The following is a 12,945-nucleotide window of genomic DNA, read 5'->3' as shown; positions in this document are numbered from 1 at the left end:
AAGTTTGTAAATCCCTTACCAAAACTATTATCTCCCATTTCTTTTTCCATCTCCCCTTTCTCCTCTGATTATCAAGAAAATACTTGCTTTTAGACCTTGAGCTCAGCCTGTCCTCTAACAATCTCACTCCTATCTCTTTACGTTTTTCTTTGGTTGACTCATGTTCCTCCTCCTTTTGCTCCTCACAACCTGATGGAGAGTGGGCCTGACAGCCTCATCAATACGGCAGTGAGGCTCAGACGCATCTTTGAATCCAGCCCAGGGCTTTTTTCTCCCGATGTCTTTCTCTTCTCCACTGTCTGATTATCGTCGGCCTCCTGTGTCCTCCAGTCAACCTTCACTTCTTTTTTGCCATTGTGGCAGTCCATCTGATCAGATCCACATCCCACTGCACAGAGATGCTCCAATTAACTTTTTAGACATTGGATTTCAATTGGTTTAATCTGTCCTTGCTTCATTAGTATACATTTTTAAAAAAGATAATATAAAAAGATATGCTTAAAAAATCTAATAAAATACTTAAAAGGTAGAAAATATATACAACAGCAGCATCAGAACAACAGTGCAAACATGACTTATTAGTCAGTTTTGTGCAAATATTATAAAGTGTTCATGAGACAAATGGCAGATATGTGTGTGTGTGTATATTTATATATATATATATATATATATATATATATATATATATATATATATATATATATATATATATATATATATATATATATATATATATATATATATATATATATATATATATATATATATATATATATATATATATACATACATACATACATACACATACATACATATACATATATATACACACATACACATACGTACATACATACATACAGTTGAAACCAGAAGCTTACATACACTATAAAAAGACACATGCTTTTTTTTGCTCACTGTCTGACATGAAATGACTAAACTTTCCCGTTTTAGGTCAGTTAGGATTCCCAAAATTATTTCTATTTGCTAAATGCCAAAATAATGAGAAAATGATTTTTTTTAGACAATGTTTCATTACTTTCTTCAAAGTCAGAAGTTTATGTACAGTAAGTACAGTAAGATTACTATGCTTTGAAAACAATTTGTCATGTCTTTGGAAGCTTCTGATAGGACAACAGAGACACACCTGTGGATGTATTTGAAGGCACACCTGAAATCAGCCAAGATGTCAGGAAGAGAATTGTGGACTTGCACAAATCTGGTTCAATCTTGGGTGCAATATCCAGCTGCCTGAAGGTGCCACGTTCAACTGTTCAAACTATTGTAAAGTATAAAATACCATAAGGATGTCCAGTCATCATACCACTCAGGAAGGAGACACTTACTGTGTCCCAGAGATTTGGTCCGAAATGTGCCTATAAACCCAAAAAGCAAACAAAAACCTTGTGAAGATGCTTACTGAAGCTGGTAAGAGTGTGTTATTATCCACAGTGAAACGAGTGCTGGACCAACATGGGCTGAAAGGCCACTCTGCCAGGAACAAGCCATTACTCCAAAAGACAGATTATAGTTTGCAAATGCACACAAGAACAAATACCTTAATTTTTGGAGACATGTCCTGTGGTTTGACAAAACTAAAATTGAACTGTTTGGCCATAATGAGCATCCATAAGCAACAATCTCAAAACATCAACCAAGAAGTTAAAGCTTTGGCTCAAATGGGTCTTTCAAATGGACAGTGACCTGAAGCATACTGCCAAACTGGTTACAAAATGGCTTAAGGATAACAAAGTCAGTGTTTTGGCTGTCATGAAGCCCTGATGTCAATCCTATAGAACATTTATGGTCAGACCTGAAAAGGCATGGGCGAGCAAAAAGAAAAGATCCAAAATGTTTGTCCCAACTCATACAGTTTAATACTGCAAAATACCAAATACTAATGAAATGTAAATGTAAACTTCTGACTTTGAAGAACGTAACGAAAAATTGTCTAAAAAAATCCTCCTCTCATTATTTTGGCATTTGGCAAATAGAAATCATTTTGGTATTCATAATTGACCTAAAACAGGAAAAGTGGTTTTCACAACTTTCAGAGACCACAGTGGAATTTTGCAGATAAAACTAACTGCTCAGTTTCTGGTTCTCGTACGATAAACTAGATCACTAGAACACTAGATCCAGACAGCACATAGCAGTCTTATTTTGACACTAAGAACTAATCAACTAATTGAACAAAAGTGATAAACTTACATGCCTATACATTCCCTCTCTGCCCATATATCACTACTGTACACTTTTGTCTGTATTTAGAGATGTGTTCAATTGTGGCTTTGTTCAGTAATAATCCATGCAGCCTGTGAAGGGCAATGCTGTTTAGTCCAAAAATAGCATGATACACAAGGGGGAACTAAGGACTGGCTAAGCTTTCCAAACCACAAAGATTATTAACATGAGTTCAAAACTGTATCAAGGGACAACAGTGAACAACTGGAATGCACAGACTCGCACATTCCCTAGCAGCAACAGAAAAAAACAAAAAACAATAAAAAAAAAAACAAAAAAGAAAATAGGAGAGAAATAATGCACTGCTCAAAGGGATGATTATACAGCCATTACCCATAGCCACAAACTCATGGTTGGAAATTGACGTGGAACAGATTATAGAAGTGTTCCTTAAACATGTCACTGCCAAAGCTTCTGCTATGCACTAAGTCTTTTTCTTGACTAATCTGGTCAGTACCATCACCACACAGGCATTTGGTGTTATTTTCAAACTTGGTACATGTGCAGGCCAGTGAACACTGGAGTGTTGTTCCTCCAAAAACAATTATTAGATGCTTTGCCCATTAGTAATCTTACTTCTCCCCCTGTAAAACTAAAGTCACCCATTACCTTGCCCTAATCAACAAAATTAGTTAGTTAGTTAGTTAATGACAATGACAATGTTTATATATGTTTATATGTTTATATATTTGTGATAATTTATGAACACATCTTATTAATCACATGACGTATTTTCACTCCAATGCTCTTTATGAAATCTGTTGTTATAACCCTGTCCAGATGTGTACCATCCGGTTATAATTAAAAGCTTGCCCTGTAAATGAAGCCTCTCTGATGATGGTTGTTCATTTGTAACCATTATAGTAAGTGTTATTCTGCTCTAACAACAAAGCTGTAGCTCAAGAGAATGTAAAAAGTGGAGGGCTGACCGATTTATGACATTGAAATGGCAGTGTGCAGTGTGAAGGAGCCCTGAAATATGGACCAATCGACAGGTCTCAACTCTAGCACCATTATTCTTTATCAGCTCAACTTCCATCCTCCATCTCCCATCAGCTTTGAAGGCTGCGCTTTAATAAATGTCAACTCAAATTGCGCTAGTTACATTCAGGAACTAGAAAGAGTAGGGTGACAATGCATTTGTGGTGACTTTCCTCTTGCCAAGTACATGCAACCATAAAAAGTATGGCCTTCCAAAATACAATTTAAAATATGCTAATTAGTATCCCACAGGACTAGACGGTATCAAACAATCTTCAAGTGATGCTACCAGTCACCAGATCAAGAGAATAATTAACATTTTAACTCTGGACTTGAGAGATTTCACTAATATTACTGGTTCCAGCCAAAGTAGCATAATTCTATATCATTGCATGATGAGTTCAGGCCTGGAAAAGTCAAAACTCAATTTGATTAGAGTGATAGAACATATTCTATCTATTCTTTATTAGGAGCTTACAAGGTCTTGCAAGCCTTCCCGGGTTCCTCAGCGGTAGTGGAGCGCTGCACTGGATGACAGTGTGGATTTATCTGTGATCCCTCCAACATGTTTGGACTACTTTTATTTTTTGCTTTGATTCTGTTTACGCTGCATATTTGGCATTCACAATACACAGTCTCTCCTTAGCGTAGTTGTAATTCCTCAGTGACACAGATGACCCTCTGTTTTTGTGTCAAATAGAACCAAGCAACCTGATTCTCCCTGTGCTTCTTCTCCTTTGAAAACTGTATTGTGCCTGACCTTGAATGTCCCTGTGAGCTTCAAAGCGGAATGTTCTTCCCATGCTAATGATTAGAAAGGCCATAAATGGAGAAGGAACGACTGATAATCCTATCGCTGTGTTTATGGAATTCTCTGTATGACGGAACATAGGTGTAGTGGAGTCCATGTTTAATACATACATCACACTTAAAAGCATCAACATAATAAGTGTGTTTTGTCATTGCCCTTATTGCTGGCATGTATATTTTCATGTGCATGTAGCAGTACACAAAGCTACTACCTTCATCCTCTTGTATGTGTAAGAACACGCTCAAGTTTACCCAACATGCATCAGCAGTTCTGTATAATGTGCGCTTCACTGAACTGGTGAAAGTTTGACATATTTGGCACCATTTCAAAGTGCTTATGGGAATGACTCACACATCAATAACAGTCTTCCTCTTGAGAATTTGATCCAGAGAAAATCATGCCATCCAGAGTAACATTTTTAAGTTAGACTTACAGTAAAGTGAGATTTAAAGGCTCATTTGTTCTCTCATTTTATATGTAAACAGATTAATGTGTTCCAATGCTGAATTTATTCTTCCATTATACAAGAAGTACCATTAATCTACAAAACTGGAAGAAAAAGAGCATATGCAAAAACAAATATTATGTACATACGATAGGTAACATTGTCCAGCTAAGGCAGTCATGACTAGGGGTGTGCAACAGTATTGAAATATTGATATATTGTATCGTTTCATTTAATGATACAGTATCGATATCTTGGGCTGCTATAGTGATATAGTGCCAAGACCATTCTGTCAGAGTGTGGCTTGTTTAGAGAAAAGAAACGTTTATGCAGAAGATCACTTGATTGACTGTTTTGATGATTAAAATAGTTTTATTCATATTAACTTTGGTTTGACAAAGACTTTTAGTGTCACAGTTGTGATTTAATAAATATGTTGTGATCATTCAGAGTCGTTGCACATGTCCCTGTAAATGTAAAAATGGGGCTCATATATCACTGTATTGAGATACGTATCGTGGCCTATGTATCGAGGTATGTATCAAATTGGCAACTTCTTAATGATACCCAGCGCTAGTTATAAATTTGTTCAAGACATGATGACAATAATAGATTTTTGAGATTAACTGTGCTGCTGCTGGACCTATGAAACTGAAGCACCTCTTCACTGCCAGCATCCATTTAGACTCGTTTGAATTTGCATTTTTTTTAATTTTTTTTTTATTTAGATTGCAGAACCTGTGTGTGTGTTGTACCTCAAATCATTTGTTCCACTTATAGTAGAAACAAGTCAAGATACCCAGACACAGGTTAAGAAGGGGTTGGGTTCAGTCTGGAGGGTGATTTACTGCCAGCAGATAAACCACCTTCTCCTCTTCTTGTTCTTCTTGTCCACCTCGACTTGGAGCTCCATCATGACCTTGGTCTGCTGCAGCTGATCACCTGACTCCTTCAGGGACATTTCCAGCTCCTCATATCTGAGGAGGGCAGATGTCCTCTCCTCCTCGCTGTGGTTCAAAGCTGTGCTCAGCTTCTTGATGGTGTTCTGGTGGAGTGAGCTCTCCTCCCGTGGAGCTCATATAAGCTGTGAATGAGTAACATTGGCCAATGTGACAGTCTGTTGTGTTTTTCTAGTTGGTAAAATGCACAAAACAGAATGCACTTTGTTATGTTCATTCATCTTCAATAAGTAGAAACTAAATAAAACAACAAATACAATTGATATTTATTTACTGTGAAAATGGGTTTGATCATTAAGTGAGCTGAAAGCCTTTATTTTTCACTAAATAATATTGAATCATTTTGAAATATACTGTATCGTATTGAATCGACACTGTATCGAGATATATATCGTATCGTGGCCTATGTATCGAGTTATGTATCGTATCGGCAACTTCTTAAGGATACCCAGCCCTAGTCATGACCAAGCCTAGCTCAACATCTGGAGATGGGTCCCAAGGCTTTGCACTGCAGCTGCTAACTGCTTCCAACAGGTTGCTCCAGCAGCCTTAAAGGATGGGATAATGCAGAGGACAAATCAAAGTATGTATTAAACCACTGACCTACAGACTTGTATGGTGGTATGATAGACTGGTATACATCTGGTTTCAACTGATACACCCATATTAGACCCCTTTGGCAGGAGTTACTTCTGTATCTTTAATCCTTGTCTGGAAGTTCCCCACTGTGGGACTAATAAAGGCATATCTTATCTTATCTATCTTACACGATTACATAATCATTTTACATTTCTGGTTTCTGCTATGCTCACTTATTCATAAAAATTCATAAAAAATTAGGCCTTGTTGCAAAGCAATAAAAATGTCTTGACAATGCTGGAGCTCACAGGAAAACTCTAATGCTGCACGTCAAAGTGCTGCCAGGTGAATGCTGACATCTAATTATGTATCTATGTGAACTGTAAAACAGCCAATCAGATACGTGAGAACTAGCCAATCTGAGAGGTCGCTAAAATGGGTCACAGGTGGATTTCATATCATAACGCAGTGTACATTCATGCCCTAGGTTAGATGTATTCCCACACATTTACTTGTCTCTGTGAAAAGTAGGTAATCATTGTCAATAATTTTTTATGTTCAATAAAAATGATAAGTCTTCTAAAAGTGCAGTGCAAATGATTCTGGTCTGTCACTAGTGTTACCTTCACTGACAGGTAATTAAAGTATGATTCATGAGTTTGCCTGCAGGCACACTGCTCTGCAGTGTGAACATGGTAAAAGATACCCAGTACCACCCCTTTTTATGGACCAGTTGGACATTATTTCAGTAGTATAATCCTAGCTATCCTAGAAAGAGTATTGTATTGCCTTGGTTGCTAAAGTTAAAAATATCTCACAAAGGTGTGTCACAAAAGCCTGTGTTATATTCCATGCCCTCCGTAAACACAATACAATAAAATAAAAAGGTGTTCTGCTACGTTGGGGCTAATAAAACATAAATGTTATTTTATATACATTATATGCTTGGAGAAAAATCTAGTTTAACCTACACATAGTTAATGTCTTAATACAAAGATCCTCTTAGAAAGAGTTTAGTTCATAAAGAGTTATTTTTGTGGGGTTACTCTGCCGTTCATTAAGTAGTTTGTATGACCTGAATGTTAGAGATAATCCTAAAAAGAAATAGTGTTTAATTCCAATATCGCCACATTGTAGTTGTAGTCCCTCCTGTACTACTAAACACAGTGAAAACATAGTTGAGTCTCTGAAGTACTCTTAACTCTCGGCCCAATGGGAGCAGGTGGACCACTCTCCCCTCTCAGGTGGTCCATGGGTCAGCCACTGGATGCCTGCTTCTAATTAGGCCCATTCCAGTGACAAGTGTATCCACCTCAAGCTCCGATGTTCCACCCAGCAAGGCGCCCAGCTTAACTGAGCGCGTAATAGGGACACACAGACAGGGCAACGTGACCCTATGGCCCCACCCCCTCTGGCTACACAGCCAATTATACGAACACACGCTAATGACAGCTTTGTTATCTCCTAGATGTGAGTCAGAGATAGGGTTCTTGCATTCATTGGTGTGAGTGGTTTAGTGTCTATTATATTAAATGGGAGAGAGGCCAGGGACTCACCACCTGCTCAGGAAATGTTTGGAGTGTGTGATGATGACATTAACACTCCTAATAGACCACCAGAGCATGCAGCACATTCACAAACTATAACATACTGCCTGTGTGAGGCCGCTCCAAATCCCATTTGTCACGGTTCATAGACATTCCACTGCAAATGTCTATTCCAATAAAACAGGACTACCTCCCACACACTGTTACTTTACTGTGTACAGTAATGCTGTCCAAAGAAGGGAAACCTGTGGCAAAAAAGTTTATAGGTAAAATTTACTTACTGTAAAATGTACAACTTGCCAGAATTGTAATTCATTTCTTTAGTCATTATGTTTGACAGTTGGTTTCATGTTTGGAAATGGCAAGTAAACATATTTAGAATTTCAACAAGAAAACAAATAGTGACAGGTAGACAACTGGATCCCCAAATCTTACGGGCTTGTTGGGTCCTTGTCGTCATCACTCTCTATCTAACTGGTCCTTTAAATTGGTCTGTGGAACAGCGTAATAGTTTCACACTTTATATAAAATATACATTAATGCCTTTTGCGTGATATGAGGGGAACATGCACGTTTGGAACCAAACAAAAAGGAGGCCTTAGCTGCTAAAGGGCTAAGCAGGGGGCTTAACAGAACCAACAGCAGGGGAGTGAAAACAAACACAGAGCCACTGGTAAATCACCTCCATCCGCAGCAGCTCACAAGGATTGGATGGATTGGATGGACCCGGAGGCCCAGTGAGAGAAGCTACCACTGGGAGAGGCTCAGAGCGGACAGGGGACTGTGAGCAAAGCATATAATTACCATAAAGGACAGAGAGAGGAACTTAACCTTGACATCAAAAGTAACAGAGAAGGCAAGACTGTCCATGAATAGTCTTTTAAAATTCCTTGATCCTGGGTTCCAAATGTGTTTCCATGCTGACAAAGTTTTCCACACTCCTTGCTCACTTTCTTTCTAACCTCATAAAATTTTGACTATTATATATTGCTTTATCATGGTAACAGCTGGTTAAACCAAACAGTATAAAAAGCAAAAAAACTAAACCTAAAACAACTATTGTTGCAAGTTGTAGTTCCACATTATATTTACAATAGAAATATAAAAAATTAAATCTTCAAAAAAAAAGTATGAGAATTTAAAATCTCAAAATTTACCAAGAACACAGAGTAAACAGGTGCAGACAAGCATAGCTTACCTTGAATTATTGTGATATTTGGGAGTTCACACACTCACAAGAAGCCATCTTGAACCGCTCCTGCTGTTTGAACTTGAATCTACTGCTTAATCATTTGACCAGTCACATGGCAGAGTTGTGGTTTGGGCAGCAGGCTGTATGAAGGCTGCTCTTGATGCTATTTTAGCAGAAATATTGGTACCATTTTATTTTAAAAAAGAGCAGAGGGAAGTGCTGTGCTTTTCTTTCAACAAAATTTTGCAAAAGTGATTCATCATGTTTTGCCCAGTCATCTTGAACTAAAGCAATCTGTCTGCCACAGAACTTGACTCAGGGTGTTACACATCATATCACTCTAGCTTCTACCATAGGGCATAGCTCCAGTTTAGCAAAATATCTAACATTGTCCCTCTCCTTCACACTACCCTAGACCCATCATCCCCACTGGCAGGAAGCGGGCGTTTGACCTTTGACCTGTCTGGAATGTTTTGCTCATCCGTCCCGGCGGCAGCAAACCTCCCCACTCTGGAGGTCGGCGCTGTCACTGAGCCGATAGAGACGGACCTAGGCACCACCACCATGACCTCTAATATTGACCACACATCCACACAGACCCACAGGAGAAATGGAACAAGGAAAACACAGGGTTTCATTCTCACTGGTGATGGAATTGGCAAGCAAATGTGATGGGCAATGCAACCTGGAATGGACTGAACTGCAGCCAGAGTTATGATTTGTATGGTGCAAGCTTTTGATGTTCCAAACCCAATTTGTTCACTATAATGTAAATGTACTGCAGGTTTTATTGATGGTTTGAATTGGAATTCCACCAGCGCAACCCCGAAAGTTGGCGTGCAGAATAAATACAAAAAATGTAATGAATCAAGCTTGACTTAGAGTTGCAATGATAGTGTAAGCTATTTTCTATAGGTAACCTGTAAGTTAATTATTTTATGTTGTATTTTATGTTGATGGCTTCAGATCAGTTGCAAGAATGTAGAAAATAAATGTGTTACAAGAAGTAGTTTTCGGCAAAGTTATGGCTGTAAGGGCAATATGTAAGGGCATATGCAAATCCATGAAATCTAGTGATATATTGAATTTTTTCGGTGTGAAATTGTTGTATTTTTTGTTTGTGTTTTGTTTTGAACTGTGACCCAGCACGTTTAAGATCGATACAATTTAAGCTGAGAAAAAACATTTGCTTTGAAATCTCATTTTAGCTGTTGTTTTGTGGTGGAGCGGCAGAAAGGATCAGCTGTGAAATAGCCAGTTTGGTGGTGTACAATCTCAGGATGCTGTTGCGTTACAGCATCGACTAAAATCCAAAGGCCAAACATTGCAGTAAGTGTATGTTAACATTTCCTGCAGTAGACTCCAGTGGTGCCCCGTCCCTGTCAGCCCCAATGGCATGGCTCCAGCCCCACACTGATCTATTGCTCTATAGTTTTGGGTGAGCTGGCCGCGGTAATGACTGCGAATGGCCTGTATCTATGGCCCATTACTCCGTAGACTCAGCTGAGGCAGCAGGCTAATGCTGAGTAATGGAGATGAACTTTTCCACTGATAAATAGAGGAGCAGTGATGAGGCTGTCCGGCGCACTTTCCCTTTCCTCTGCCACTGCTCATTTGATCATTCCCAAAGTAACGACTATTAAAAAGCAAAATGAGGTGGTTATAGAGTAGTAGATAAGTTGTGCTTGAAAAGAAGAGGACAGTGTTTATTTAAGTCGCCTATTAAAGGAGGAATCTATTAGAGGGCATAAACCTGACGACAAATGAATATGGGATAGGTTCGCTCAGTGGAAGTGATATTTTCTTTGCTAAGCTCTTTGTTAATGACTTGAGCAGAGGGCTGTATTGGATTCACGGTCAGAAGCAGAAGCCATTCAGTGGATTTCAGACAATGCTATTTATTAGCAGTGGTTGGAAACTTTGGGTGTTATGGGGTTGTTAACGTTTAAATATAGATCTGTGCAGTGCATTGGGTCTTAGTTAAAGCTACATTAATTGATTTAACTTTTGCCATTTAGAATTAAGCCACCAGAAAGGCTATTATTCCTTTGATTAGTCAACAAAATAAAATGCACTGAATCAGTTTGCCAGCTATGAAAGTAAAGCCACAAGCAGCTATGATTCTATTGCTAGCAAATATCTCTAACCTCCTTATGTATTTTCTGCAACCAATTCAATACAGTGTGAGCCTCCCTTATTGGAGCATATTAAAATCATTGATATTTGATCCATGGTTTCACAGGTAGGCTGCTGAATAGGCCTGAAACCGTTCACATTTGCTGCGTAAATTGCACTGAAATAATCAATTTTTTTGTTGCCGGCTATGTTTAAATTATGTTGTGTAGCCTTTTAAGAGCTAGCATATAATGCGTTTTAGTGCTTATTTCTTGCATTGGCCCAAAGTTGAACCAATAACAACCCAAATGCATATCTTATTGTAAGTTAGTGGAAAAATGTCCATTGCCGACCATTGTATTTCCATTCCGTTCCCCTCCACTTCTCCTCGTAGTCTCTGTCCCGGAGCCCTGCAGCATTCTTTCAGGGATGGCTTAGCTCCCTCTTATCACCTATTAAATCCAGATGAGCGCCGACCCTCTCCTGACCACAGCCCCAACTCCAGCTCCTCCCAACTCAAAGCAGATGTCAGTTCAGCCTTATAGCCAAGCCACGCAGCGCCGTACCACTGCCATGACAAGAACGCTTTTGCTAGCTCACAAATTCTTTTCCATTAAAGGAGTGTGATTGAATGTCAACAGCTGTTAAGCCTGATTTGATTCTGGAATAATAGTTTGATTTCTAAAACGCAGATCTTAAATGCTGTTTTCCTTATTGTGCAAAAACTGTCAGTCATGATCAAGTCTATGATGCCGCTGATCTCACAGAGGCTCATGGGTAATTTGAAACACAAGATACAAGGTGACCTCTCCCACATCACATCATACTTTGGCGAGATTGCTTTAAGATTCTCATAAAAGTCATAAAAAAACATCTGAACCTGCCTTGAGGTTTGTTCTGATAGCACATTGGATGACACACCTAACGTGCTAAATCATATATGTACATACCTTGCCATAAGATACACCCAAAATTAATGAATTAGGTGGGGAGATCTGCACAGATGTGGATTTAGAGGAAAATGCAGTTATATAAATTTCTAGGTGTGTTGCCTCTCAAACTGGTTTATTAGATGCATTGAGCGAAGCCTGGAGCAAGAGTGAGGAAAATTTACTTTGGTGTTGTTGAATCTTACAGTACGTTCCTCTAACTTTTTTGTGGGGCCATCTTTTAGAAATCTCAAGTTTTTGGGTTTAGTTTAAACACAATTTGGATTTTGTTTACTCATTCGGCTTGTTTATGTTCTTGGTTCAACACATTTGCATTTTGTATAGTGATATGGACCTCATTATTGGATATAATACTGGTGATACAAATTTTTTATTCTATCTCTCAGTCACTTAAAGGGGCACAAGGTAACCTGTCTGGTGGAGGGTATACCACCTGCTTGTCTCCAAAGAAAATATTATTACTTTTCCTGGAATGTTCGATCCTATGGCATTAAACATAGTGTAGTGTTTCTAGCACGTAATCAATGACAGGTGTTTTTATTGCTCAAAGAATACCGTGTAAAATGGCATTCTTACTGTGAGTGTTCAGATGTCCACAGACCTGACCTGTAACTTGTGCTGATGGCGCTACCTGCATGTTTGCATGGACATGAAGCTTAATCACAAATAATCATATACTGTGAAGCGAAACAATAACTGGATAGAGACAAGCAGGTGACAGACCTTCCTCCAGAAAGTTATGTAGTACACTTTATTTAATGGGATTTGCTGTATCGAGGCAAACATGTGTCTTTGTAAAGTGTAAAGTATGGAGCATTTCCTATTTATTTTACACATTGCCCCCTTTCGACCATTGTACTATAGCTTCTGATAGCTTGCATGTAATTATAGACACAATTATTTACTCTATAAATAATGATAAAAATAATATAGCTGTTGTGCATGTATGTTGATAAAACACACAAAGTATGTGAACTGCCTATACAATTCCTGGGAGTGTGCTGAAATTCCTCTCCTTATCATGGCGTCTCCTCTGTAGGTCGTTCCTGGTGATGACACTGTGGGGTTCTGTGCCCTCGATAATCTTTGTTTACTAAGGTCCGCATTCATCACCTATCATTCACG

This window comes from Periophthalmus magnuspinnatus, chromosome 22 (genome assembly GCF_009829125.3).
Source record: "Periophthalmus magnuspinnatus isolate fPerMag1 chromosome 22, fPerMag1.2.pri, whole genome shotgun sequence".
NCBI classification, from domain to species: domain Eukaryota; kingdom Metazoa; phylum Chordata; class Actinopteri; order Gobiiformes; family Gobiidae; genus Periophthalmus; species Periophthalmus magnuspinnatus.
The sequence above is the reverse complement of the archived record's forward strand: the minus strand, read 5'-3'. Positions refer to the sequence as shown.